This window comes from Neopelma chrysocephalum, unplaced genomic scaffold (genome assembly GCF_003984885.1).
Source record: "Neopelma chrysocephalum unplaced genomic scaffold, ASM398488v2 Primary Assembly neopelma1_96, whole genome shotgun sequence".
Lineage (NCBI taxonomy): Eukaryota > Metazoa > Chordata > Aves > Passeriformes > Pipridae > Neopelma > Neopelma chrysocephalum.
In genome coordinates, this window is record NW_020897759.1 from 1,079,350 (window position 1) to 1,106,670 (window position 27,321).

Genomic DNA, 27,321 nt, shown 5'->3' on the forward strand with positions numbered 1-27,321 from the left:
ATGGGGATGAATAAAACTCCGGTCTTTACATCAGGAGCTCTATTCATATAGGGATTGACAGGGTGGCCCTATGCAGAAGCTGTAATAGGACTATCCTAATTACTAAAAGTAAACAAAATATTTGGGGAAACAATCTAGAAACAGCAAAGCCTACATAAGGTACATTACTATCCACAGGCACCTGTGCTAAGCACTTCTGTATATTGATCCCATAAAAAGGATCAGAGCATTGTTTTGTTTTCCAGGAACAGCAAATTTAAAGCTGCCCTGCCGAATGTAGTAGATTGAAGAACTGTTTACTGCTGTCTTAACTCCCAGCTTCATATCAACAAACCTCATTTTTAATATAGCCCTGCATAAACAAAAATGAACTCTAAATTAACATTAATGGCTTTTTAAAGTGCTTTAGAGAAACCATTTTGGTGAACTGCTTTGCAGCCACTATAAGTAGTGTCAAAAATTACGTTACTTGTTTTATTTTTTTTGTAGCTAGAACAGCTAGTTCTAGAAACATAATTTTGAAGACTACTTGTACTCTGTGTGACCTTGTCTTTGAGACTTTACTGGCAGATAATTTTATGCCACCTAGCTAAGTCTTATTATATCATAATTATGCTGTCATATAGGATCTCAAATGAAATTAATGAAATACTATCAACCAAGACAAGAGCTATGAGAACCAGTAGAACTCTCCCTGTGAGCATTTGCTTTTACTAAGTGCTATCACTTAAACTCCTATATCGGGTATCTAAGGAAATAAATAAAATCGGGGAAATGAAGTTCAATGTACAAATGTTTTGATTAAATACTGTCTCTGGTTTCAGATTTTTCACTAAAAGCTCATCACAGTCCTCTGTAGCCAAGAAAGAAATAAATTGAAACTGGTGGAGAAGATAAAAAGTAGAGAAGATAAATTAGGATGGGAAAGAACGAAAGCACATTTCTATCTGCCTGATTGGTCTCAGACAAACAGGGGAAAGAAATTACTCAAATACAACGAAGTTCTTCCTTGAGACTTACATAAATAAAAGCTCTTAAATGCAATTATCTGTACAAACATGATCACACCAAATATTGATATTCTGACTTCATTGCTAACAAGAGGAAGATGTAGGAACTCGATGATCTTTTCAGGACTCTGTTCCCATGAGGCAGAGATGTTATTAGGAGGTGATTATATTGTCTCCTTTGAGTCTTCCCACTACTCTGCACTCATAGTCCAAAGCCTCAGTAGAAATGCAAACACCCCATCAGGTCTGCCTCGCTGAGAAGCACCTACTGTACTTTATATTGATTATAAATTATTATTTATATTGATTATAAATATATTATATTGATTGTAAAAAAGATGTGACTAACCTGAGCAGTAATATCTATGAAAACCTTCCATAAACAAAATGCACAGCTCTACTGTGTGGGCCATTTGTTTTGAGCAAAGGGAAGTGTAACAACTCTGCCTTCACATGTTGCCATTAGGTTCACTTAAAACTCACTCAACATGTCCAGTCAGGGATAAAGCACAGTTACAAAGTGGCTCAAACCACAGTCACCCAGGATGGAATCACCACATCAGCACACTACTGTTCAGCAGTGGGTAGCAGTTCTCCACACCACCCATTTTCCTGCTGATCAAACCCACGTCTGATGCCTCAGTCTCTCAGGAGAGACAGCAGAGCTCATGTTTCTCCAGGCATGTATTCAAATACACCCTCAGCTTCAGGCTCAGCTCTGCCACGCTTCTTATGAGCAGGTAGAGGCACAAATCCCACCAGCCCAGCAGATGCAACACATTGACCAGTCACATTGTGCAACAGAGAAAGTCTGCCCCCGGCCCCAGCAGGATTCCTTGGATCTGGGATAACAGCAACAAAAGGGAAAGAGAAGTTAGAAAATCTAGCAAGCCACGGCAGCCTTATCTGAGCCTAAGTAGCTGGTAAATCTCAGCAATTCCAGCCACTTCCCCTTGTGATGTCGCATTCAGATCTTAGGATCATTACTTGATAAAGGAAATAATTCCCTTTAAGTGCACAACGTGAAAATGGCTTGAGAAATAGCCTAAAAACCTTTCCTGAAGGAACTGTTTGTAAACTGTACCCCGTGCAAGTGTTGGTAAATGTCTTAGCAAATTAGTATTATGAAAAATTTAATTGTTCTCTAAAGAGTTGCTTAATTTTAAGATTAAATTAAAGTCACTGAAGTGTAAAATGCAGGAACTGTAAATTTAGCTTAAGTACTGTAGCTCCATAGCATCTTCACCATGGAAGAGACGCACAAACAGCCACAGTGGCTCTACCTTCCCAAAGAAGAGGAAAGGAATAGCCCTACTGAGGGGGGAGGAAATCATCAAGGAGGATGAGGACCTGTCCAGGTCACCAGCCGCTCTTTGCTACAGATTCAGAGCCCACTACACCCACCTTAAACCTCTCCAGTTGTACCAGATGTTAAATAGTTCTGGATCTTTGCTCTGAGAAGATCTGATTTTCAGCCTAGGCTTCCCAAACACAGGCCATGTCCCTGATGTAATTGCTAAGTAAAGCAGATTAGCTTCAACCAGTTAAATGTGACCAATTTAATAGCTGTCTACATAGAAACATACTGTTAACCTTAACTGTAATTGATGATGCTGGTTTGCCAAACCTGTTAGATTTCGGACATCTCCTCTTACGGTGTGTCAGGCATCACTGTTTCTGTGGCAGGCAGTTCCCTAATCCTCAAACAGGAATGTACCACATTTTGCTTTTTAAAATGCTTCAAACGCTTGCAGAGTAAAACACTAGCAACTTTCATATATCTTTCAGATACTTTCTGAAGACTTATTTCATTATGTTTCTGTGCAAAATAGAAATTTCCAGACCATCCAAAGATTTGTTCTTCAAGCACAGGTTAAAAAAAAAAAAACAACTTTAGTTGCAGTGCAACCTTCACTTTATAAACCTAGGTTTCGAAAATGCTATTTAGGAATATTCTTATCACCACCTAGAGAAATCTCTATAACTTAGCCATTAACTGGTCTCCACCAGCTGCATATACCAGAAGTGTGTTTTTATTCAGCAAGAATCAAAGGTTAGTTTTAGAAGAACTCAGTACTAACTCTTCCAAGAGACAAGTGGATTTTAATTAATATGAAGTGATTGTCCAGGACTGTCTTAACTTCATAGGTGTAGCCTGCTGACTGAACCCTACAGCATCATTTCACCAGAGTGTAATGAAAACACATCACATTCATACCAGTATATCTATAAATATAGATACTAAGTATAGGTTTACTGAGCTATTTCTTAGTTTTCACATGTTTTTATGCAGCAAGATTTGTTTTGTTCCTACCTGACAATGACCTGTAGAGTGAAGCAAGGCTTAGATTCACCCTGCTCCATGACCCTTAGCACAGTTTGCATTTTTTAGTATTTCCATCACGCTTCAGTAAAGAACAGCAGCTTTCTGCGATGGAGCCCCATCCCCACAGCAGGACTCTCCTGTTCCTCCCCTCCTGTCCAACTTTCTTTTTCAATGCCATTTCACGTGTTAATTTGCCTAACATGAAGGCATCAGTTTGTGAGCTGAAGATAAATCCTTGGCCATAACAAGAGAAGACCTCTTAAAAAACTTTAAGGTTTTTGAACCACACAGATACTGAAAGTGTCCCGGTGTTGGCACAGATGCAAACCAACAGTGATGTGTAACAAAGGGTCTCTACTGCAGTGCTTACCCAGCAACAACACTGCAAAACCTGAATTCTTCAACAGCACTTCCACAACGCTGTCACCCCATTTAACAGTCACCTGAAGAGGGTTTACTACCTCCTTTGAACACACAATATTAAAGAAAAATGAAAAGGAAAACAAAAAAGCAGGGCACATTTGAGGCTTTCCCTTTCAGTGAAGTGTAACATGATGACGGTAAGGATCTCCAGCCCTTCTAAACAGTACACAGCCAGTTAGAAAGAAATACAAAATTATCTGCACCTAAACTGCTTTTAACATCTCAGAAACATGCAATGGACTTTCACCAGCTGGCAACATGGTTGTACTCAAAGGCCTGTAAACTTGCAGCCCTCAGAAGGTAAGAGAGATCCAAAGCTGTGAAGAGAGGACTTCAAAACCATACAATGCAAGATACACATACTTTTGCAAATTATCGTTGTGCTTAAACCTTTGAGTGCAGTTAACAGCTCCTGTATGGGTCTGGTCCAATACCAATCAAAGGAGTGCATGTGAAACCAAATGAGTAAACGGCCAGAAAATAAAACACAAGAAGTTCCACCTCAACATGCGGTAGAACTTCTGTATGTTTAGGGTGGCAGAGCAGTGGATGATCTCCAGAGGTCCCTTCCAACCTTCACAAGTCTGTGGTTCTGTGAAATGATCAACAGTTAAGGATGTGCTGGCTTTGGCTGGAGTAGAGCTACATTTCTTCACAGTAGCCAGTATGGGCTGTGTTTTGGATTTGTGCTGGGATCAGTGTGAATAATGCAGGGCTGTTTTCATTACTGCTGAGCTGTGCTTCACAGCCAAGACCTTTTCTTCCTCTCACCCCACCCTGCCAGCAAGAATTTGGGAGGGGACACAGCCGAGACAGCTGATCCCAACCGACCCAAGGGACATCCCAGACCACAGGGGGTCATGCTCAGCACATACAGCTGGGGGATGAAGGAAGGGGGGATGTTCAGAGTGATGACATTTGTCTTCCCAAGTCACCATTGCATGTGATGGAGCCCTGCTGTCCTGGGGATGGCTGAACACCTGCCTGCACATGGGAAGAGGGAAATGAATTCCTCGTTTTGCTTTCCTTCCATGTGCTACTTTTGCTTTTCTTATTAAACTGTCTATCTCAACCCATGGGTTTTCTCACTGTTACGCCTCCAATTCTCTCCCCATCCCACCAGAAGGGAATGAGTGAGTGGCTGTGTGGGGCTGAGCTGCTGGCTGGGGTGAAATCAGGACAAGGAGTAAATGTTTTTCCACCTAAAAATGTTATTTTAGAAAACACAGTTAGCTAATATTTACTGATGTGAACTGCCACTATCCTAGCAGTTTGTATGAAGATTACAAATTCATTTCTGCTATACCTGTTGCTCCTAAGATGTAAATTTAAATATATAACATGAGAGGAAGACTGCATTTTCTACACTGCGAGGTTTTATTCTGTATTTTGAAACTAAAGTTAATTTTATTTGTTGAATCTAATGAAATCTGGAAAATGTAGTGAGAAGTGAAAGTTTACTCGTGCAGTTGCTAAGCAACAGGCTTGTACATAAGCTGACTGATCATTTCATATAGGACTTTTCCTATCAGCAAATTACCTAGCTGAAGGAAAAGCTCCTCCTCGTTTCTTCTTCCAGTTTTGCAACTCAAATTATTTAACATTATTTAGAATACATGAGACATTCCAAAGATTTTTATTATTTCTGCTTAAATATTTAAAAGAATCTGGCAGTTTTCCCAAGCAGCAGCATCCATTTCTGCCTGCAGGGCACATTCCAAGGCTGCATCTAATAACAAGGCTCCTCTGAAGCCACTGATCAAGATTAAATGGACACTCCTGGGTAACTCCTGAGGAAATCACATGATAAACTTTGCCTGGCTTCCAAAGCACTGATTCACCCTTAGGGCACAGCTGCCTCTACAATAGCTAAAGCAAGCATTTTGTTTTCAAACCCAACACCTTTCATAATTCTAGGACTGGCAGTGGTGCACAAGGACTGCATTCACCTCTAGCAGGATAAAGCTTCTCTAACTTCAGAGGGATATTCACTAGGGACAGTTAAAATGCTGTGCTGGATCAGGGATAAAGACCCTCACCCATGGAAGGACAGGGTCTGATTGTGTTGCTTTACTCACCTGCACAAGAAGAATCATTTGAAGAATATTTACTAAGTTAGTTTTGTCCAAGTCACCTGATGGTCCTGCTCTAAGCCGCTGCACTTGATATAAAACACTACATGAAACTTTCTCTTCATCTTTAACTCCCTAACTTCACCAGCCACATCCCAAAATAAATAAGGTGAGTAAGCTTAACTTTCCAGAATATTTTGAAGTTGCAGGCCTTTGCACACTGCTTTAAGGCAGCTACGAACAAGCAGCTGTGTAACACCAAATCAGTCCCATTTTCTTTCCTGGAAGGAGCTCTCAGTTTCATGGTGCCCAGCCTAAAGTCCCCCCCTGCTCCTCAATGTTACCCCAACGTGATGTTCTCATAAATACCAAGGGACACTATCAATGTCACCGTGAGAATGCAGCTGCACACACCCAACTGGAAGCCTACCCTCTGCAAGTGTTAATCAAGTGCAGTTCAGGTGCAACTCCACCTGTAGTCAACGCTATTTAATATTTCCATTAGTGATTTGGACAATGTACTAATGCAAAAAACAGGCATTTGGTGGAAGACTTCACATAGAAAGGAATTGCAGATAATCTGGAACAGAGTAATAAAGGGGGTGAAAAAGCTTTCAAGAATAATGAAATGTGAAAACAGAAAAGACTAAACCAAAGGCTTGACATGGATTAATTCAATAAATTCCTTTCCACGTTTAGTCAGTATTTTAACACAGAAATGGAGCCTCATTTAATTTCTGTATGCAGACAATTCTGCTTGGCAAGAATTCAAAGGCTATATGTAAATTTTGCAGCTACCATCAATTGCTCTGGGAAGTCGGGAAAAGGATAACTAATATAAGATTGGAATCCACATTCTGTAGCCCTCTTTTGGTTGAAATTAGTCCATGACTTAAAGAACCCAATCTTCTCCAAATAGCTTAATTTTCCAAGTATAATTGCATTTTGTTGTTGATGCTAATTATCCATTTCTGACTCCCAAGATAATTCCATTTCTTCATAAACTGCAATAGAAGGGACTACATAAAAGCAGCAGAATGTGCACTGTTTGCCTACCAGGAAAGCCATAAATAACACACTACTCACTGTAACATTGCTACTGTGCTGCTGTGAACAGAGAGTGAGAGAGAGGCTTCTTTGGTTTTTTAAGGAAAGGTGAAGAAATCCACATAAAACATAGTTAAAGAAATCCACATGAAACTATCTTCTTCCATTTCACCCAATTTCAGGATAGTTAGGTATTTTTCACACTTTACCTTTTTTTTCTCCTATAGAATACTTTGTCTTTCATCAGCTCATGCTGGATTTTTGCACTCCATTTCTTTGAGGAAAGTCAACAACCTGACACAAGACTCACCTTTTCTCTCATCATATAATGAAAAGACATTATGAGTCCTCTCTCTTTCAGCTGTAAGTAGCTGCAGGTAATAAGTGAGTCATCAGTGCAATACCATTATGTCAAACAAATGACATCTGGCCACACTGCACTGTAACTGTTGACATTTCTCTACAGTATCAAATCTAGAAGCTTCACTGAAGCCACTCTTCATTTACTTGAAGCAGATAAAGATATTGCACAGTATGATGCAGTAATGCTAAATCATTCCAGAAACCAAAGTTTGCCCACTCATGCTTGCTGCTGTCAATAAGGAACGGGCAAAGCAACACAGCCAGGTCCTAATAGTGGTTTCCACACCAGATACTATGATTAAAAAACCACTTAGTAAGACAACATTTGAATACTTGCTTAGACACAGAAAATACAGAGCCTTGTAAAGCACTGGGTGACATGATCAGCACCCAGTTCTTGTAGAGGGCTTTTACTGGAAGTGCTACGCTGGACAAGGAAACCCAATTGCTTAGGATATATGGGTGCCATGGCTCACTTGCCAGCATGCAAGCTGGACTGGAAGAACTACAGGAATATAAGAAGTCACTTTTCTTGCTATAAATTAAGGTTAAAAGTTTAGGACAAAAGTACATCAATAGGAGGAAAAACAAATCACTTCTAAGTAGAAACTTTGCACTTTCCTATTCAGGCCAAATCACTTCTACAGAACATACTTCCCTTTTATCCATGAAAATAAACACTCCCTCTCCCCCAACACCACTCAGGCTTTACATCCTGTGACTCATTTCAGGGCCACTGAAAAGAACCACAGAAATATGTCACGAAGGTTTGTGGGAGTTGTAGAGCCAAGGGATGCATGCAGGTGCTGGCAGGTGAGGGGGGTGAGTGTCCCCCCAAATCCCAGCCTCAGGAAGGGAGGATCAGGGATCTGACAGGGGAGCACAGGTTTGCTTCAAATTCAATTTGCCCATTTTCACCGTCTGTATCAGCAAATGTAAAAGGTTAATCATGCTACTATATTTACTCCAAAATCTTTATTTGCCATTTATTTACTGCCTGCATTATTTATAGTGGCTTAGCAGTTGCAGAACATTTCCACTGCCTAAAAGGCATAAAGAGCAGGACAACCATGTTCATTAACTCTGTCAAAAATCCTACTCAGACCACGCTTGGTGTCCCTGTGCAAAGCATACAAATGAAGTTGGGAGACTGGAAAAAGCAACTTAAAAAGTCCAATGGGAAGCCAAAAATCATCCTCTACAACCCAAATTCTTGTGAGTTTGATACGAGTAAACCAGGTGCAACCCAGAGTCCATTATATAGAGAGAAGAGGGAGAAAAAAAAATTCAAGAACTTTGAGCTCAGATGTATAAAATAACCAAAGATTTTTTTTCATGCACTTATGTCTATGTTTTCCCCTAACTTCTACAGACTGGTAGTTATTTAGATGTAGGTGGGTTGACTTCAAAACTGTTCTCACAAAAACGATTATACACTGCTACTTTACTGTTTTTAAATCCCTATGAATTGAGTTAGGAACATCTCCATAAAATTACAGCATTAAATTTTTATATTTCATATTTTAAAAAAATAAAGACAGCAGGTCCTAAGATCACTTGACTGTGACAAATTGTCTCTTTCTGCTCACTTGAAATTGGCCTGTGAGACTTATCAAATCCCCAGCTTTGTTACTGCTAGAAGAATTTATTTAAAAGTGCACACTGTCATTATATACTTACAGAGAGGAATATTTTAGGATTATGCAAGTGCTTGATAGATAATTGGTTCTGTCTTTTTGCTGCATCTTAAGTTTTCTGAGAAAACAGAAACCTTTAAACTGCACAAAAATGTGAGTAATCTTTATAAAACAACAGTAGAAGGCCTGAATACAACTCCTAATTAAGTGAATGTGACCTTCTTAAAGCTGTCAATCAAAATTAATTTCCTACGAAACACAACAGGAATGACTTTTTAGAAATATCAGCGGTGCCTGTGTCTTTGTAGGATCACAGCACAGCACTGTGAACCTCTGTTAGTAAATGAATGAATCCCAAGTTTGGGATATCACAACAACAGGTCATTTGCTCCTAGAAAACAACTATGAAACCCCAGCAAGGCTGGCATGGGGCTTTCACAAGGTATTATGTGCCCAAACTCTGCCCAAATAGCTCTGATTGGTCTTAAAAATATCAACTGTGCGAGATATTGACACTGTTTAAAGAAAAACATTTAAAATCTTGGGAAACAAGGTACGATTTGGAGGACCTCTAGAGCGTGAAAAGCTTGTCTGTCTGAAAACAATTTTTGTCCAGAAAAGATTCTTCATCAAAAAAAATTCTATCTCAAAAACTATAGTGATTGCATGAAGTAAAAGTAGACTGTCAAAGTATCTCCATCCTTTTCTTAGGAGTACAAATGATTTTAAAAAGGTAGGTTTGAAAACAAGATCATGAAAACTTTCTCATTTCAAGAAATGGGACCAGGGTTAAGCTCAAGTTTTAAAGAGCTGATTTTACTCCACAGAAACAACTACTTGATAGTAAGCTAACAAACACTTTCATATATCTAGTAGGATGTAGAATATCCTTCCAACAGCAATCAAAGTAGATTAAAAGTGAATTCTGGCATATTTAATACTCTTTAAGTTACAGGTTACAGTTTCATTACAACTGGGCTCCAAAGGGAATATCAGAACTATTGTGCACTGAAAAAATGAATTGAGAAAACCAGTTTGTTTGGTGGTCTTAGTACTTCTCACTGAAGCCTCCCAAGAACTTCCATGTGCTGGAACAGCCCTGTAAATTTGGCAGACGTGCATTCCTTCTGCCTTGCCCTGGGCATTCAGCTCGCCTTGGAGGGCAAACAAGCCCTTTTGCCTCCTGCCCCACTCCCTCTCCTTTCCCCAGGGGTTGCACAAGCCACCCTGGGAATAGGAAGACACGACAGCAAGCAATCACAAAGGGCAGTAGGGAGACAGTGCTTGTCCCAGGAGAGCCCATCATCCCTAAAACCCCAGAACTCACAGGCTGATGGAGAAGGTCTGGAGACCTTAGCAGCACACAGCTTTCCAAGCCAAGCACCGAGCCCTGTAATTAATAACTGTAATTAATTATAATAATGCGTCCCAGAAATGTTTAAATAACTAACTACTGTAATTAAATCCTTATTAAGTATTTGGTTCTTGACTTCAACCATCATCAACACACAGTAAAACGACATCCCTAAGCAGCACTACAGAGGAATACTGAGTAGTGGAGGAACATTGATCTGTAGTTTCTTTTTCATACCTATCAGTTGACAGACAATGGGGTAAATAGTAATTTTCCATGGTACTTTGTCAGCAAGAACAATCTATGTGAAAAACAGTGTGGAGTACTCTTTATGCCAAAACAGTGTGCAAAGCCAAGGTAATCAGTTTATGGTGATTTGACAGAACCTGGCATGTTTGCTCAGTATTGTAAGGAAACTTATTACTGGCCCAGGATGTGCTGCTCCACGGACACTTTCCTGCATGGAGAAGCATGAGGAAAACCCAGTGCAAAGGAGCTTTTGTGAGAACGATGCCCAGAACAAAGAGCAGGTGACCCCTGCTGGAGCCGAGATGATCCTGTATACTTTCTTACTCCTCCCTGACAAACGCTGAGCTTTTCTGCTGAGTTTCCAAGACGATCCTGATCAGAAGTAGGCAGTAAGGTACCACATGCTTAAAACAATACCTGTCAAGGATAAATGTAACACAGATATATTGAATTTTGTAAATAAACACTCCAACAGATTCTCAGAGCTCTTTGTGTTCAGCAATGTACTGGTTCACATGAATGTGCTTTTTCTGGATGCTGTTGAACTCCCAGTCTCCTGTATTGATTTCATTCACTTTTACTCTTCTGTATCAGCACCACTACCCCCCTTTTCTATGCTCTTGAAAATACTCTAAGATGCCACTGACTTTCATTATCTCTTTGAGGGGTCTAAATGCCATTTGTGAGCAATGAATGTTGAATGATTGATTCCCCCTGGCTACAGCAATTGGCAGTGGTTGAAGTCAGACTAGAAGTTCAGAATTACCTGTTGATAGCTAGGATTTTTTGGTTAGTCTACATATACATATTTTCCCAATAGGAACAGCTAGAACTCACCATTTACCAAGTAATGTTGCTCAGTTCCCACTGTAAAGGCAAAACTGCATTTACAGGTTTTTGTTAACCTTTTTAGCTCTCCTTCCTCAAACACAGAGCTTGGCTAGTTACTTGTGATAACTTTGGCTTGCTATTATTCTTGCTTGATATTTAGAACACATACTTCACATGTTACACATCAATTACAGTTTATTAGGAGTAAATGTGAATTATCCACTTAATTAATTATTCACTTAATACTCCCAGTGCAAAAGTCCATTTAAAAAGGCTCAGTTTTTGAAGGATGTCAATCACCCCCAACATGGAAACATTTTCAACAATCCCCCCACTCATCACCTAAGATTTTTTCCACAATCAGTACATTTTCTAGCAAGTGAGTAATGAGTCATAAGCAATTTATTTACCTTCACTGTCAAAGTAACAATTAAAAGTAACAATTAATATTACATTTGATTTGACAAAAATGTTCTACATTTCTGACCCATATGATACAAGGGATCATAGTTTCTGATGTTTCCCAGTTTCCCTAGTTAGCACAACTTTTTATGTCAGACTATTTTCTTTTAGTTTATGCCCTGTTTTTAAAGACTTTTAATTCCTTTCTCGTTTCTATCGCCTCCCCAACCCACAGGAAAAGCAGACCTGATATCTTCCTCCAGGATTAACCTCTGTCAAGCAGTCCTAAACACAATACACTTCTGCAAAAGACACTAAGCCATTCAAAGGCAAAATACTATAAAACAAACAAAACGGCATTTGCTGAAGAGATTGTATTAAGAAAATTCTCATGGAGGCAGTTTGTGTCAAATAAATAGATTTGTCTCAGAGTTACTGTTTCTTTTACTCTGCAGCAAGATTTCCAAGAACTAGTGCTTGCCAAGTGCACGTATTCCCTTTTCAAATCCTGTGCCAAGTGCCTTAAATTAACATCAGTTATAACCGCTTTGCAACAAACGGCGAGTGGGACAAGAGCAGAGGAGCTCCCACATAGTGCCCCCCCTCAAATTCCTATTTCCTGTCATCATCTGTGGACCCAAACACCCTCCCAAAGCCATTAATTAAATGGATACATCAATCTGGAGACAAGAAGAGAGCCTGCTGTGACAAAGGAGGAGCAGGGCTGTCAGGGCCTGTGGTGTGAAGTGGGAGCAGGTTGAAATTGCTGCCTGCCTCACGAAACACCTGCTGCACCACGAGGCAAGGTGTTGGCACCACAGCAACTGGACAGATTGGGTGAGAATATAGCTGTAAAATGTTTACAGAAAATTAGAAGTCACTTGATAGAGATGTAGCAGAGTCTTGTCCGCATACCTTCAGAACTACTGAATTAAACTCCATTTCAGGAAAAATAATACTGAAAATTAGCACCACTGGTAGTAAATCCTTTAAATGAGAAAACAGACTTTTCAAAATCTTTAAATCAGAAATCACTCAGCTCATCCAAAGTACCCATGCTCCCTCCCAAAATCAGCTCCTCACACAGTTCTGCCCCTTCCTGCAGCCAGCCCTTGAACCCCAAACAAACTGTTCCCTCCCTTGTGTTAGCTGTACCCTGAGCTCAGACACCAGGCTGGACACACTGGCTTTAATACAGCAGATAAACCCTGGGATAGGTCTCCTATCACACTAAAACAAGTGTTCCATTTCATGCATGTGGTGCTGCCAAGCTGGAGCAGGAGAAGGGAACAGCAATCACCAGAAAAACCCTTGGAATATCTTTATACTGACTGTTATCACATCACCTGTAACTCCTCAGCTACTGTGTGATTAGACAGGTACATAGGGAATTCTGGATGGTAATTCCTCCACCTCTGTGGACAGAAAACACAGGAAAAACACTTTTCCCACAAAGTTCAGGCTGCGCAGACATGGCTCAGGCCGTACCTTTGGTCCCATGGAGTCACCCATGAAGAGAAATATCCTGTCAGACTGATGGGACATCTAAACCTACACAGTGAACATGATTTTTAAGTTAAGGAATTTGATACTTTCAACTGGGTGAATAATTTCAGAAGTGTGATAGTAAAAGTGGAATGAGGAAACAGTGTTTATTCCTTTCATGGATCTGGTACCATGAAAGAAATCTAAATACATTAAAAAGACATTAGTTACTGAGAGAGAGATCAACAGCATAAAAATAACATATTGCAGCAGAAATGTTCTCTGTGCAGGAGGAAGTAAAAAAGGGGGACAGCCTCACCATAGTCTAATGAACATATCAATCAACAAAATAAGAGATTAGCAGTAAGATGGGAAAAAAGAGGAAATTAGGGACTCCAGCTGGAATAAAATTGTCCAAAGTGATAAATACTTTGGATACTTACTGTCCCTATTATTCCCATATTTCTGTGTTTGGCAGAATGCCATGCAAGAAAAGGATAATTCAGCACCAGGATCTACCTAAAAGGAGAGGATTACAAAAAACCAAACAAAGCAGGAAGACACAGTCAGGATGCCATGAGAGTTGATTGGAAGAAATCATGAAAAGCTGTCTTTCAGAAAAACAAAAAAAACCCCTCCCCCCAAAACCCAAACCATGCTGTTTCTGTTGAAAATGCAACAGCAACATCTCAATTATTCACAGAGGGAACCAGACAACCAGGATAAGGCTGAACTGCAGTCAGAATTAGAAATTTGACAATATTCTCACGGGATGACACTAAAGTGATGTTATCACACATTATATGTTCCATATATCCTCATTTTTCATTTAAAAAAAAATACTTAGGAATGCTACCAGAAGCAAGCACTGACCATTAAGTGAATCTATTTGGAAATTCCAGCCAAAATTCTCAGTACATCAGCTGGAAACTTATGAACTGCTTTAAATACCTAGCAGGGTGTTGTCTCCATGAGCTCCCTGTAACCTAGTTTCTGTGATGGGCAATTCTGTGGCACTCAGAGTTTTCTGAGAGTATCCACTGCCGGAACAAAAAAACAATTCTTAAGAAGATTTACTCATCCGACCTTGCAGTTGTGTTTTGCCTTAGCCACTCAAAAGTATCAAACCCAGCCACTTAAAGTACCAAAGAAACAGCTGCAGAATTAAAATTTCTCAGTGGATCACTCCTCACAAACAGTTCTTACAAAATAAAGCTCTTCTCCAAACTGTACTGCAACTTAAAAATGGACATGAATCTAGATTAAAAAAAAAGAACAGCAAACATGACCATGGTCAGATTAAGATTTTTTTCAACATCTTATGAATGCCCTTAGGCATGATTTACCCATCTATTGCTTAACAAGATGAAAGGATGGCTTTAAAATTCCTCAGACTGGATACAGACATCAGGACATCAGCACTGCTCAGGTGATGTTCAGATATTACTTTAAATCCTGCTGCATCTCATGAGGCAAATGAGTAATTTTTAGGGTCACTGTATAAATAAATTAGACTTGACAAATTCTTCCCTCACACTCCTATTTCCTACAACTAATGACAATTCTGATAAAAAGTGTCGTGGCTTTATTGAAAAAATAATTTCAATTTCGGTCCAAGCAAGGTGCATTACTAACCTAGCAGAACTAATTAATTTTGCTCCAAGCATTCTTTACAGAGATGCCTGTTTTGAGCAATTTTCAGTTTAATGAACCAGCTCCAAGCAGGGGAAATGCAGCATTAATGAAAGGAAAAGTACTTGCTTTTTTGGTTTGTTTTGACAAGTTTTTGTTTTGGCCTTAAGATGGGTTATCTGGAATTAATTCAATTCTGGTGCTTGCATGCCTCTTGAGCCATGAAGGGTGCTGCTGGGAGGGCCTGCTTGGTTGCACTCCTTCCCCCTAAAGGAAAGGGAGTCCAACCAATCCAGTTACCTTACAGGCAGTAAGACCATCAAATAAGTAATTGTGTGTTAGCCCTACAGAATAAGAGAATCAGGGAACACAAAAAAAGCATCTGGGAAAAGATGCAAACAGAAAGGGTAGCAGCCACTCGTCTTCAAATTTACCTACATCAGTCAAACAGCAGCTTCTCTCCCACAGCCTCCTCCGCTGAAGGAAATGGGACAGAAATTCTGCTCGAGATCTACCTTTGCACTGAAATCTCACAGCTGGTTTAACCGTTGTCCTCTTGCAGGGACAAGCGTTGGACAAAGTCAGACCAGCTGAACTCCTACCAGTACAGATGGAGTCTTCCCTGAGTCCTGCAGAAATACTGGAAAGTTTATTAGATCCAGATCAAAGTACTGTGGTCTTCCATTTGAGCGTGAGGTTACTGATGCACTCAGATATGTCCACACAGGCATTGCTGGGGACTGAATGACATCTCACACTACTCCTCATAATGAAAGTCTGAAAAATAAAGGAATGGAGACATACCAAAGAGATTATCTCAGTGGTACCACAAGAGTTCACAGGACTGGTGCCATACAGGTTCTACCTTGTGTGTAGAAATCCTGAGGATTCTACCCAGGCATGCAAGGGACATAACTTTTACTGCAAATGCCTCAGACATCAGGTGACCTGCAGGATCAAAGATTTAACATTAATCTCTGTGCTCAAGAATGATCTTCATCTCAAAAAGAAATCCTCAATTTATTCAAGTTGAAGTAATTGTAAAAAGGAAATAGAGGTCTTTAATACACTAAAGTGGAAATTCACAGAAGACTAACTTTCACCCTCTGGAGAGCCCTTTCAAAAAGACATTTAGTTATTACTGATGCTCAAGAGAAGTACTTGCAATCTGATGAAAATGAAAATATTCAAACCCTTCACATCTTCTTTCAGTATCTTTGCAGTGGCAGAGTCAGTACCAGTGGGTTTAGTGTTTAGAGGTATTGCTGGCTAAAACCACACAACAGGTTTATACAACAAAGAGTTAGAGCCACAGACCAGATAAATTACGTCTCCTCTAACTTTCTCTTACAGGACAGAGGTGAAAGGAAAATGCCTTTCTGGCCAGCATTTTGCTGGATTTGTTCTTTTTTTTTTTTTTTTTTTTTTTGGCTCCTGAAAATCACCCAATAGTTTCCTCATGTTCCTTTACACTGCTGCTGCTGGTAGAGGTAGTATCTGAGGGGTAACATCTGCAGTGGTAATACATTAATCTTTGCCCAGTTTCATTAAAGAAAATAAGTCTGGCAAGGGAGAAAACCCCTTATAATGATCTCACAAAAGAGATCTTCCCCATGCCCAAGAGCTCACACCTTATCTCTGTATACTGCACCCACACTCTGCAGGGCAGAAACACCCACTCAGATAACTCTGAAATCAGCCCTTCTGTCTTCTCTGCCTCCCTGCTGCTTTTTTTAATGTATATTTTCTTCCCCAAATCTTGGCTCCCCAAGGAACAAGTTCAGCCCAACACAAAACACATCACAGAAGCTTTAAGCATTAGGAACCTTCTGCAATGCAGCTGCTCTCCGTGTTCTGCACCACACATTGCACACACCCAGGAAAAATATCACCAGAAAACACAGAAACACTAAACAATTGTTTAGTAGCCTTTCTGTGCCCCAAGCTACTGAAAGAGCTACTTCCTGAATTCCCTATCTTGAGCAGCAGCAAGACTGAGGGCCTGCAAAAATTGGAAGAATCAATGCAGGAGACCTGTTCTGTACAAGAACCTCTTTTGTTTCCAGTTGTTGCCCCAAACTTACATTAATTTACAAGCACTGTTTTCTAGCCTTTGCAGAAGACGTAGGAGGATACAGCCCCAGAGCACAGCTGGCAAGGAGAGGCAGACAGAGAGTGAGGGCAGTAAGGCAGGTCAATGATCTCATTCATGTCTGAGCCGTGCTGTAGATATTCTGTGTGGTTTGTTTTAGGGGTATGGCTACTAATCTCTCTCACAAGAGGAAGAAGGGCTCAAACCTGAACCCATCCAAATACCTTGGCTGTCTTCACTTGAAAATCCTGAAGGGAATGATCTAGAATGTACTCAGTGGCCTTTTTCCAACTGCTGCTTCAGTCCTCTGCATGTTGGAAACACAGCATAAGGCCACTTTCACCCATACTTGTCCTTCAGAGCCTTCAGCCCTCACTTCATGGCTGAATGAGAAGTTTAACGTGTTTGCAAAACTGTTTGCTCCTACTCTGATTCTTCTGGTTCCTCCTGGAAGAAGTTCCCTGTGATTATTGTTTAACTTGCAGCAGTTAGGTCGCTTTGGTCCTTTTGAAATTATGGATTCTGTTTATAGGTTACCAAAATCCTGCTAGGAATATATACAACACCTCTAGTTTTTATAAAATCTTTTCCTACCTGGAAGTGTTTACTCAGGGCAGTTGGGGGAGCTCCCCTCAGAATACAACAAATACCTGTTCCTGCAGAAATAAATTACTATCTGATGATTTCATCATCCAAACTGCTACACCTAAATGAGTGGTTATATGTATTCTGAATTCAAAGAGTTTGCTATTTATAGAGCATGTATTTATGCCTGAGATGCATTTAAATATAAATTGTAGTACCTAATGCCAAGTTTTATAACATGTCATTCACAATCCATTAAGTATTTTATTTCATATATTGTAGAAGAGAGAAATTTATAGTCCCCATTTATAGTATTAATAAGGAATGATGAAACCACACTAAAAATGTCTTGCTTTTCGGGTTATACAAAGGTTTACTGCTAAAGCATAGTTACCAGTCGTGTTTTAATGTTTTACTATAATAAAAGACATGATCTTAGTGCTGTAATATATGTAAAAATTAAAAGAAGCACTACTAAAATGACAGAGGCTTTCCTATTCAGACACAAACAGACTTAGTGTATTCTCAGTTGCTTTCTAAGCTGTAGGAGTATGTGGAAATAATAGTTTTGTTCATTTAAAAGCATTTGCCAGGTGATTCTTCACAGAACATTTCAAACCCACATTTTACTTTGTTTGAAAATCTGGGAAAAACACACACACAAATAATATATTCCTTGCATCCATTTTCCTAGGTCATCCCTAACCCACTATGTTTCTTTTCCCTTGCTTTCTGACTATAAAAGTCTGGAATCAGCAAGGAAATAAAAACTTTCCTCTTTATGTTTTTCTTAACTTATCTCTCAAAATTTCATTTCCTGTTGCTGGCTAGGAAAAGATCAGATTTTTGGGAAAACACTCTTCATTTCTATTGTTAACCTGTCCTCAGGAGATGCCATCTTCACACTTCCTCAGTATCTTGCCAAACAAGCAAAGGAGACAGGAAGACAATCTTCTTTGCACATACATGGGGGAAAAGTTCATTGCTTTAAAAGAAAAAAAAATTTTTCAAAGAGCATCCAAAGCCAGTGAACACTTACAAAGAAATATTGCCATGGGTTTTGATGACCCCCTTCCCACCCCTTTAACCAAAATTCCAGGCGAGAGGGAGGAGACAAGAGGAAGGAAAAGGATATTTGTTTTTAGTTCAGGTTCTGCTCTGAATAGTTATTGCTCTTCTCTCAAGTAGCTCTGAACCTACGGCCTGTGCCTTGCCCTTTCCAGAGGCTTTCACATTCCTGAGTCCTCAGTCAATCCATGTTCAGCTGCTGTTATTTCAAACCACACAAGCCTGAATGAAATGTAAACAAAGCACATCTGAACAAATCTCTGCAGAAGTCTCCAATGTTAAATTACTGTCTCAACTGGTTGGGTTTTTACAGGAGATGGGAACCAAACATTAACTCATGGCATTGCCTGTATCAGTCTTCCCATGTTCTGTCCCTATAATATTTGAATGTCTCTCACTAGGGCAGAGGGTTTGAAGACAGCATTGCCCTGAACAAAATATTTCATCCCATATAACAGAGGGAAAAAAGAGGCAGAAGTAACTTGCACAAAGTAAACACTATCTCAGTGATAAAGCAGCAAGAGAATACTGATCTTTGGTGCACTGGTTTTTAACTAATGCACAGAAATCTAAAACTGCTTACCTGGAGACTTAAGAGCAAAGTAGGCAACCCTGAAAGATTGTGAGACGTAAATCCTTGGGTTTCAAATGTTATGATTTTAAGAATTTTTAAAGGTGATAAAGCAATTCTCTAATAAAAAATAATTTGAAGGCATACCTGCAGTTAAAACAAGTTTTAGTGATAAGAAAACATTAGAAGTTAAAACGCATGCCCGTGAATTTCACAATCTTTTTTGTTTGGTTTTTTGTTTGTCTGTTTTTTTCAGCATGAATCTTCCTTTCATTAAGTAAAGATGGGTAAACAAAGGTACAGGAAAACTAAGCAAGTTTACGAATCTTATAGCAAAGTAAATAAAACAACAGAAGAAGCACCAAAGGCCCAGTTCTTTGCCATACACACTAAGAATCCAACCCAAGCCTTGCTCCAGCTTACCTGCCAGATTTAGCTTTACTGGGGTACACTAGTGATACTAATGCTTTTTCAATTTTGCAGATAAATTCAGAAGTTGGAGAACTTCATCAGGATAATTTCGTTTTCCAGCTTGTCATGTACGTTCTATATTTATGTAGTAATAGACAATATTTATTTTAAGTAAAGACAAAAATTGCTGCTTACAAAGAGATTGTTATATGGAAACACATCCGTGCCTTCATACTGGTATCATTATGACAGCTATTTCAGCTTCCCCATTAATCCTACTTTCCCTATCAACTCCTTATCAAATTCCATTTGCTATTATGTTTTTTTTAATATTTGCACTGGGTTGGTATTTTAAATTCCTTTATTCAGTCTGTTTCTCCTCTGTCACAACGTGTCCTTGATCTGTCCTGACTTATTTCCTCTCATCCTAAACTCTTGAAATCCATTAATATTTTAGGCTATCCAGTCACGTGCTCACGCTGATCACTCTCTAAAGAGAGAGCTAAACCACAATTTAATCCTTTTCTGAGATGCACCTAATAAGTAGGCTGCTTCCTAAATAACTTAGCATACAAGACAAAAAAGCAATTACAAAAGAAGAACATAAACAACCAACATCCAAGTAGTAAAAAGCAAAAATATCTTGGTCTGCTGGCTACATCTCAATTTCCTATGTGCACCCTTCCAAAGCTGGCTGTTACAAAGCACTCCAGTGAAAGCTGTGGAATGAACTGCTCTCCTCTCCAGGCCCATGCAAGGTGCATCGTGCTCTGGCAGTGATTTATTTCTCCCCTTCACTCCCCTCTGGCAGTGAGTGTGGTCTATGCAGTAGAGATCTCACAACCCACATCACCCCAAACAGCTGCAGCTTTGTTTGTGCTTGAGGCCAGTGTCTATAATCACGAAGGTTTAATTAAGCATCACCCCTGTGCACTTCAGCAAATTCATAAAATACAGTGTAGTACCTACACTCCTCTGGTTAAGCAGTGGTTGGAAACAATAATAACAAGAACCCTGCATTAACCTCCTTGCCCTTGCTGATCCAGCAGTGCTGTACCTTTAAATTTAGCCAAGCCAATCCTCTTTCCCCAGGAAAAAGAGGTGAAAAGTCTGAACTTCTTTCAGAAACCAGGAGTCAGTGGTGAAGACTTCTTGAGGCAATGTTTTTATCATCCTTCTGCAGCCAGAAAGTGCCAGAAGATAAGTTATTAAAATTCACAGTGCAACTCCTACTTCATGAAGCTGGTTCCTTTCCGACCCCGAACAAATCATGTCAGGCACAGAAAAGCAAATGGATCCAAAGGACCAAGCCCTGCAGTGGCAATCCTACTTGAGTAAGAGCTCAGAGGAGAACCAGACAGAATGATTTCTCACAAGGTGGGCATTAAACCTGCACAGCAGCAAAAGCACTGAGGGATCATTCAAATACCAGGGTACAAGGGATGTAGTTAAGTTTTCTTCCACAGCTATTGCCATGGTCATGCTCTGTGCTTCCTCCAGATCACAGGAGAAAAACAAACAGGGCTGTCAGGAATTACACTCATAATTTCTCAACAGAGAAAAAAACCTGATTCAGAGAGGAAGGCAGAAAAACTCAGTAGAGGGAAATGACAGACGTTCTCTCTTGGACATCCTCATACAGGATCTTTGTTCCAGTAGAATTATTATCAACGTACAGAATAAAATAAGAGTCAGGTCAAAAAGTTCTTTCTCTTTCCACCATTGGTGTTAGGACAAGAGGAAAGTCTTGCACAAATAGTAAATGTATCTACTGTCCAAGACTCTCACTCTAACATCGCACAGGAGTTTTCATATTTTTCATTTGTAAAGGGGGAAAACATTCATTCATTGCCTTGGGTCTATTAGGTCACAGAGGAAATTATTCATCCTTTTTAAGAAACTCAAAATCATCTTTTATTCTAACTAAGAATTCTGCATCAAAAATTTACTCCTCCGGGAGGTTCTAGGAGCACAAACTGTAATGGGGATCACAGAGAGCATTCTGGAATATCGTATACACAACAACAGGCTCTTGATCAATCTTGCTGGTCTAGGAAGAGGTCTAACTTAAGGGGTGGTAAGAAGAAAGGGAAAAGCAGAAGTAATAGCTGCTCTATAGCCACTTTCTGCCTTGGTGAGCCCTGGAAAACCAAGCATAAATAACTGCAGAAGGCAGTCTCACCAGCATTTCAGATGCAACATATTCAGGGCTTTGCTTGTAACCCTGCAGGATTTTGCATGTGACTACTCTCATTACTGTGATTAGAAATGCAGATCTAGGCACTAGTCCTATTCCATAGGATAAAAATTTCCAGGATTAGTGTTAAGACAGCTGGACGCACAAAGCAGCACCTATATTAACAACATCCATTTCATATGCATTATTTTAAAAACTCCTGACATCCAGCACAAGAACTGAGAATAAAGGTTTCATCTGGCTTTTTAGAGCATGTCTGACAGGAGCAGTGCAAAGATGGGAGGCCCACGCTCCCTTTGGGATCTGGCAGGAAGGAGTCCCAAGCCAACAGCTGGCTTGCTCTTCTGCCAACTAGAAGAGACTCTCCCATTTTGACTCCTCTTCTGCATCATTTTAGTTGTACTTCTTCCAAATAAAGTATTTCATTTTGGGGTGGTGTTGGCAAGATCCTTTCCTGAACACCTGCAATTCTCTCAGGGGCCCATCCTATCATTTAAGGATTCCCCTTGGAGGTCGTTACCCTCAGAGCTCCACATGAATGAGATTTCCTGCACTTGCAGAAGCCTTCTTGTTCCTTTCAGTGCAACTGGCCCAATTTCTGACTTAAAAAGAAAAAAATCAAACCAATGAACACCTAAGGCCAAACACTGCAGCACGTCCTGGGAGGCACTCACTCACTCACTCCTACACTGGACAAGCTCCTTCGCTCTCCTCGTGGCTCACATAATCAGCAGGTGTAAGGCACAGGGGCAACCCCAAAGTCAGGTGCCATTTGTTGGTCACACCACCACTCAGAACACTGTACATTCCTTGGCCCGTTGTAAGATCTTTCACTTCTACACTCTAAAATACACAGGCCTCCTGACCCCTCAGTGTTGTCAACAGAACTCCTTTAGAGCACACAACAGCCTAGTTGTCCAGAATCCTGGGTTCTCTGAGAAAATCATGTTAAATAAATATAAAAAGTTGAAGGAGGGGAAAAAAATTAACTCTTCTTTTGCTAGAATGTTAAAAATGTTGGCCCCCCAAACAAAGCTACTCAGAAACACCTAAAGGTCTCTCCACTAACTGTTAAGTCTCCCAGAACAGATTTCAGCCTTGCCTTTGCAGCAGGTACTTTTCATTCTGGTCATTCTGCCTTTATTGATGAAAAATGTACAGTCATCTATCAAAAAATTACCACTGGAACTATATTACTTGTGTCACCAGAGACACAGTTCAGAGCTCTCTCTTATCTCTTGGTTTCATTGCTTTCTGGATGCACATTTAAGCCTCTCCCCAAGTCAGACAACTGACACTGGTGTTATCTGTACTTTCTGAAGAGCTGTAGTGATATCTGTCCAGACTGCATTGATTAAGGGATGTCTGGACTTGAACATGATTACATTAAGGCAGATAATGGTCTTAATAAGGAACAGATTTGATTGCTTTGGACATTTCCTTCCCTATCTCCTTACTTACAAGGCAAGACGTGCGTTCCGTTTATTTTTTGCTGAAAAATAACAAATTTACTTTATAATTGAAATATGGTTTAAAGCCATAGAAAAGTGTTAAAGGGTTAAAAAGACATTTCCTAAAACTAGATTATTGAGTCTACATTTTAAGTAACAGATAACTAATATGGATATAGCTGACAGATTTGTTTTCTGCCTCTTCAAAAAGCAAATAAAATGTCAGAGAGTAATTGAAGAAAATAAGTAAATATGAACAGTATCTAAATACTGGGGGTTTTAGTTGAAACAGTTTAGGAGCCCATGGCACTCATATCTAAGGTACACAAAATTGCTGTTTTTAGGACATTAACTGAAAAATTACCACTTGACAACCTATTAGCTATTTTGCTCTTTAATCTAGCATTAGGCACCTTACCTTTTCCAAACATCATTTACATATGCAAATGAGGTGTTTAAGCTCAGAGACAGGAAAAACTGCATCTCCAGTTTTAAAATATAGGAAATTATTCGTTGGCCAATGCAGAGTGGGCATGAAAGGAAAGGAAAAAACCGTGTAATTGCTTCCCAAGTCACACCTTCTAAATAATACAGAATAAATCTCAAACCAACAGTGGATCAACCATGTAAGCCCAGGGCTTTTAAGCTCCCACTTGTTCCATATTTAAGAACAGCTGTGCATGTGCATACCAGGTGTATTTCCCAAAAATATGTGCTGAGCAAGTTTCTAATCACATGACATTAACAAATACTCTTACAGAACTTTCTCTTTGCAAAAATTAAAAACATAGTACTTCAACTTTATGCTCCATAAAGAAAAAAAACCCCACAGTTTTGCTTTCAGGCCAAGAGAACTGTTTCTTTACTGACAAGAGACTGAAAATATTGTGTATTTGCAAACTAACATAACAATGCCCATAGCTAAAGTAAGCCAAACAGTGGGAGAAAAATTCTCTTCTGTTACAACTGAAAAGGCACTGTACATCCATTTGGCCTATGGTTAATCTTTACCATAGACAAATATTCCAAAGAAATAGTCTTAAAAGCACTTAAGTTGCCTAAGAAACTATCAAGCTTCTCAGCTGCTGTTCACATGCTGCTGTTTTCATACAACTGTGCTTTTCATGTGTTGACTACTTCTATTGAGGAAAAAAAGAAAAATCATTCTGAGATCATATGAAATTAAATTTTGTTTGAAAATATTTTTTTAAAGATTCTTGAGAATTTTTCTGCTTCTTGTTTAGGGACCAAGATGATAAATGACCACTGATTATTTTCTACAGCTCCAGATGCAGACATCCCTGCTTGGTTTCTGCTGTATATAATTATTGCAAATTTTGAAAAGGTGACATTGAGGTCACATGGAGTTAATCTCATCTATTACATGCCATTCCACTGCACAGATATCCTGACTTGGAAGCAGAGAGCCAGTGTCTGATACTTAGAACAAATTCTCTATTAAAAAAATTATTAAAAGCCTTTTTTTTTTTACAGTCAAATGTTTGTTTTCTTAAACTTATTAAAGTTTACAAACGTGCCAACTTTTTGCCATTCAAGGCAGGGGAAATGCAGTTTATTTTATGGATTGGCTTGAATATCTCCTGCACACACTGGTCTGACACAGCCAGGGACCAGCCCCACCAGTGTCACCCCTCAGCCACCACAGAGTGATGCCGAGGGCTTTGCCAGCACTGGATCCATCAACCTGGGCAGAATCTGGGAAAGACTAAAGGAGACCATAGAGGAGAAACAAAAATAAAATGGCAAAGCCAGAATTAACCTTTCTGACTAAGCATGGAAAATTGTTCCTGGTGAAAGAAGTTGTACTATGTATAAACAGTCCCATCAGTATTTTTTACTCAATTTTCATAAAATCTAAATTTACAAACATTTTCGTTAGAGCTGGAAAACCTATCCACAACTGTGCACATAAGAATTTGCTGTATAGCACTACAAAGCTTGATTTGGCTGGGTTTTTACAACTCCTGTGATTTTTGAGGCTTATATATCCAGAATTGGTGACTTGACTACTTAAACATCCCTTTTCCCTCCTTCCTAAGTTGAGAGCCACGGCTTCAATCTCTGCAGCTCAAGCAAAGAGGTTGGTGTGTGCAAAACAAGCTTTTCTGTCTTTACTCTGGTAAAGAAATCCCCACTCTCCTGTGCACAGCAGCTGACTGTTCCTTTGCCAGGCAATCCCCTTCCTTTACACCACTGTGAAATAGGAGAGCCCAGCTCAGCGGGGAGCAGCTGGAGCCTCTTTCCTTCTGCCTCTGTGGAGGATATCCAGGCCCAGCCTAGAGCTCCAAGGGCCAGTGGAGCACGTGGCAAGGGCACTGCCTGGCCTCCCCTGGGCAGCTCTCAGTGAGCCAAAACAAGGCAGCTGCTCCAATTCCCACTGTTATAACCAAGGCACTCTCCTACCACTTCCACTGCAACGTGGCATTTCCAGTGCACACTCCACTTTGGAACATGCTTCTCTTCTTGGACATATGTTAGAGGCATCTTCAGCTTGGGAAAAGCAGCTGAGCTTGGTGATGAGAGCAGTAGGCAAGAAATGGTCTGGGGTTCGTTTCACATCAGCTGAGGGTTACCGCAGGACAGGAAATTGTCTTTCTACTAATAAAGTATTTCAAGCACACTCTGAAATTAGTAACAAGCTGGAATCACTACTCTATGTTTCCAAGATATACTTGCTTAATTAAATTTATTTTCTTCTACCTTACTAGATAATTGCAAAGATGTAAGCTCATATTGCATGTCTGAATCTTTAATAATTAGAGAATATAAATTGCTTACAGCTCTGCCGTTTGCACTGACCAGCATTTCATGGGGTACATTTTAATCCCTGTCAGCCCTCAGCCAGGATCCCCAGTAAATCTAAGAACTAGGTGATATACAGGGAGTGAATTCACATAGGAAGTCTCTGGACCCCAACACAATATACCAAACACCAAAAAGCCTCTTTTTTAGTCCTGTCCTGTACAGTTATTGACACCCTTGCACAACTTCTTTAAGCAGTTCACTGGCATAAGAAAGTTATCCCAGGCTTCAGTTCCAGCTCCATCCCATGCAAAATTACTAAGTAGGGAAGGTGTCTTGCAGGATTCCTCAGGACATTCACATGGGCAACATTTATAGCACCAGCAACCAGATAATCCTGCTGGCATAAAAAAAAAATAAAACTCCCTGCAGGAGAGCATAAGTGCTTCAGTATTAAAGACCCTTCTGCAAGCCAGTCCTGCAGTGCAGAACCTCAGAATCAGAACCATTTTCAACAGCCATCAGCTCACTCCTTTGAACTGTAGTTGCTCATGGCCCTCCAGGGCAGTTTGAAAAGCAGCAATTATTTCAGGCATATTTGTAAGTCAGGACCAGGGAGGGTTATATCCTGCAAGCCTCCACAGAGATCAGCAGTGGTCTTGGTTTGGAGCAAACCTCCCATGTCTGGCCAGCCTGAAGGCAGCAGGGCATGGGACATCCAACATGTCCAAACCATCACATGGATGCACCTCACTCTCTGCACATACAGAAGGGCCATTTTTAGGGACAGCTGGATGACTTGGAGCAAGGCAATCCCTGTGCTAAACATCCCTGCCTGCACAGCTGGAGGCCTTTGTAAGCAGGTGGATCTGGCACAAGAAATCTGGTTCATACTTTCACCCACACCTACAGCTTCCTAACACTTCATCCATGAGTTCTGGAGCCTCTTTACCATCCCTCTAGGAAAGAGATCGATTCCTACATATGTGTACAATTAATACAATGTATTTTTAACAACAAAACCACCTTCCTTTACTGAAAAAAAGTACGTGAAAAAGACAACTATTTTGTCCCCTAAAACACATCAAAAGAACGTTTTCTCTGCCACCAGCTCAAATTCAAGTTTTAAGGTGTGACAAATGAAAAATGCACACAACCTTTATTTTAAATAAAGTACTTTTCACTAAAAAGAAAAAAAGTCTTTAGTGAGTGAAATATGGAATGACTGGCAGAAATGCACGAGTCAGCTCAATGCTGTCAAACTTCAGAAAACCTTTATTTTACATTTTAGAAAGAGTAATTAGAATTGTATCATTGTTTCCCAGTTACTAGAAAGTCTACCCCAAAAAGGG

The 27,321-nt window shown here is 39.9% G+C and overlaps 1 long non-coding RNA gene across 2 annotated transcripts in view; it reads right to left on the bottom strand.

Moving 5' to 3' along the window:
• The window catches only part of LOC113972760, a 112,130-nt gene that overhangs the window by 66,430 nt on the left and 18,379 nt on the right, over positions 1-27,321 (bottom strand). For both annotated transcript variants that reach the window (XR_003535997.1, XR_003535998.1), the window contains exon 3: positions 10,657-10,898. This is a non-coding gene — a long non-coding RNA (uncharacterized LOC113972760). The remainder of the gene's footprint in view (positions 1-10,656; positions 10,899-27,321) is intronic.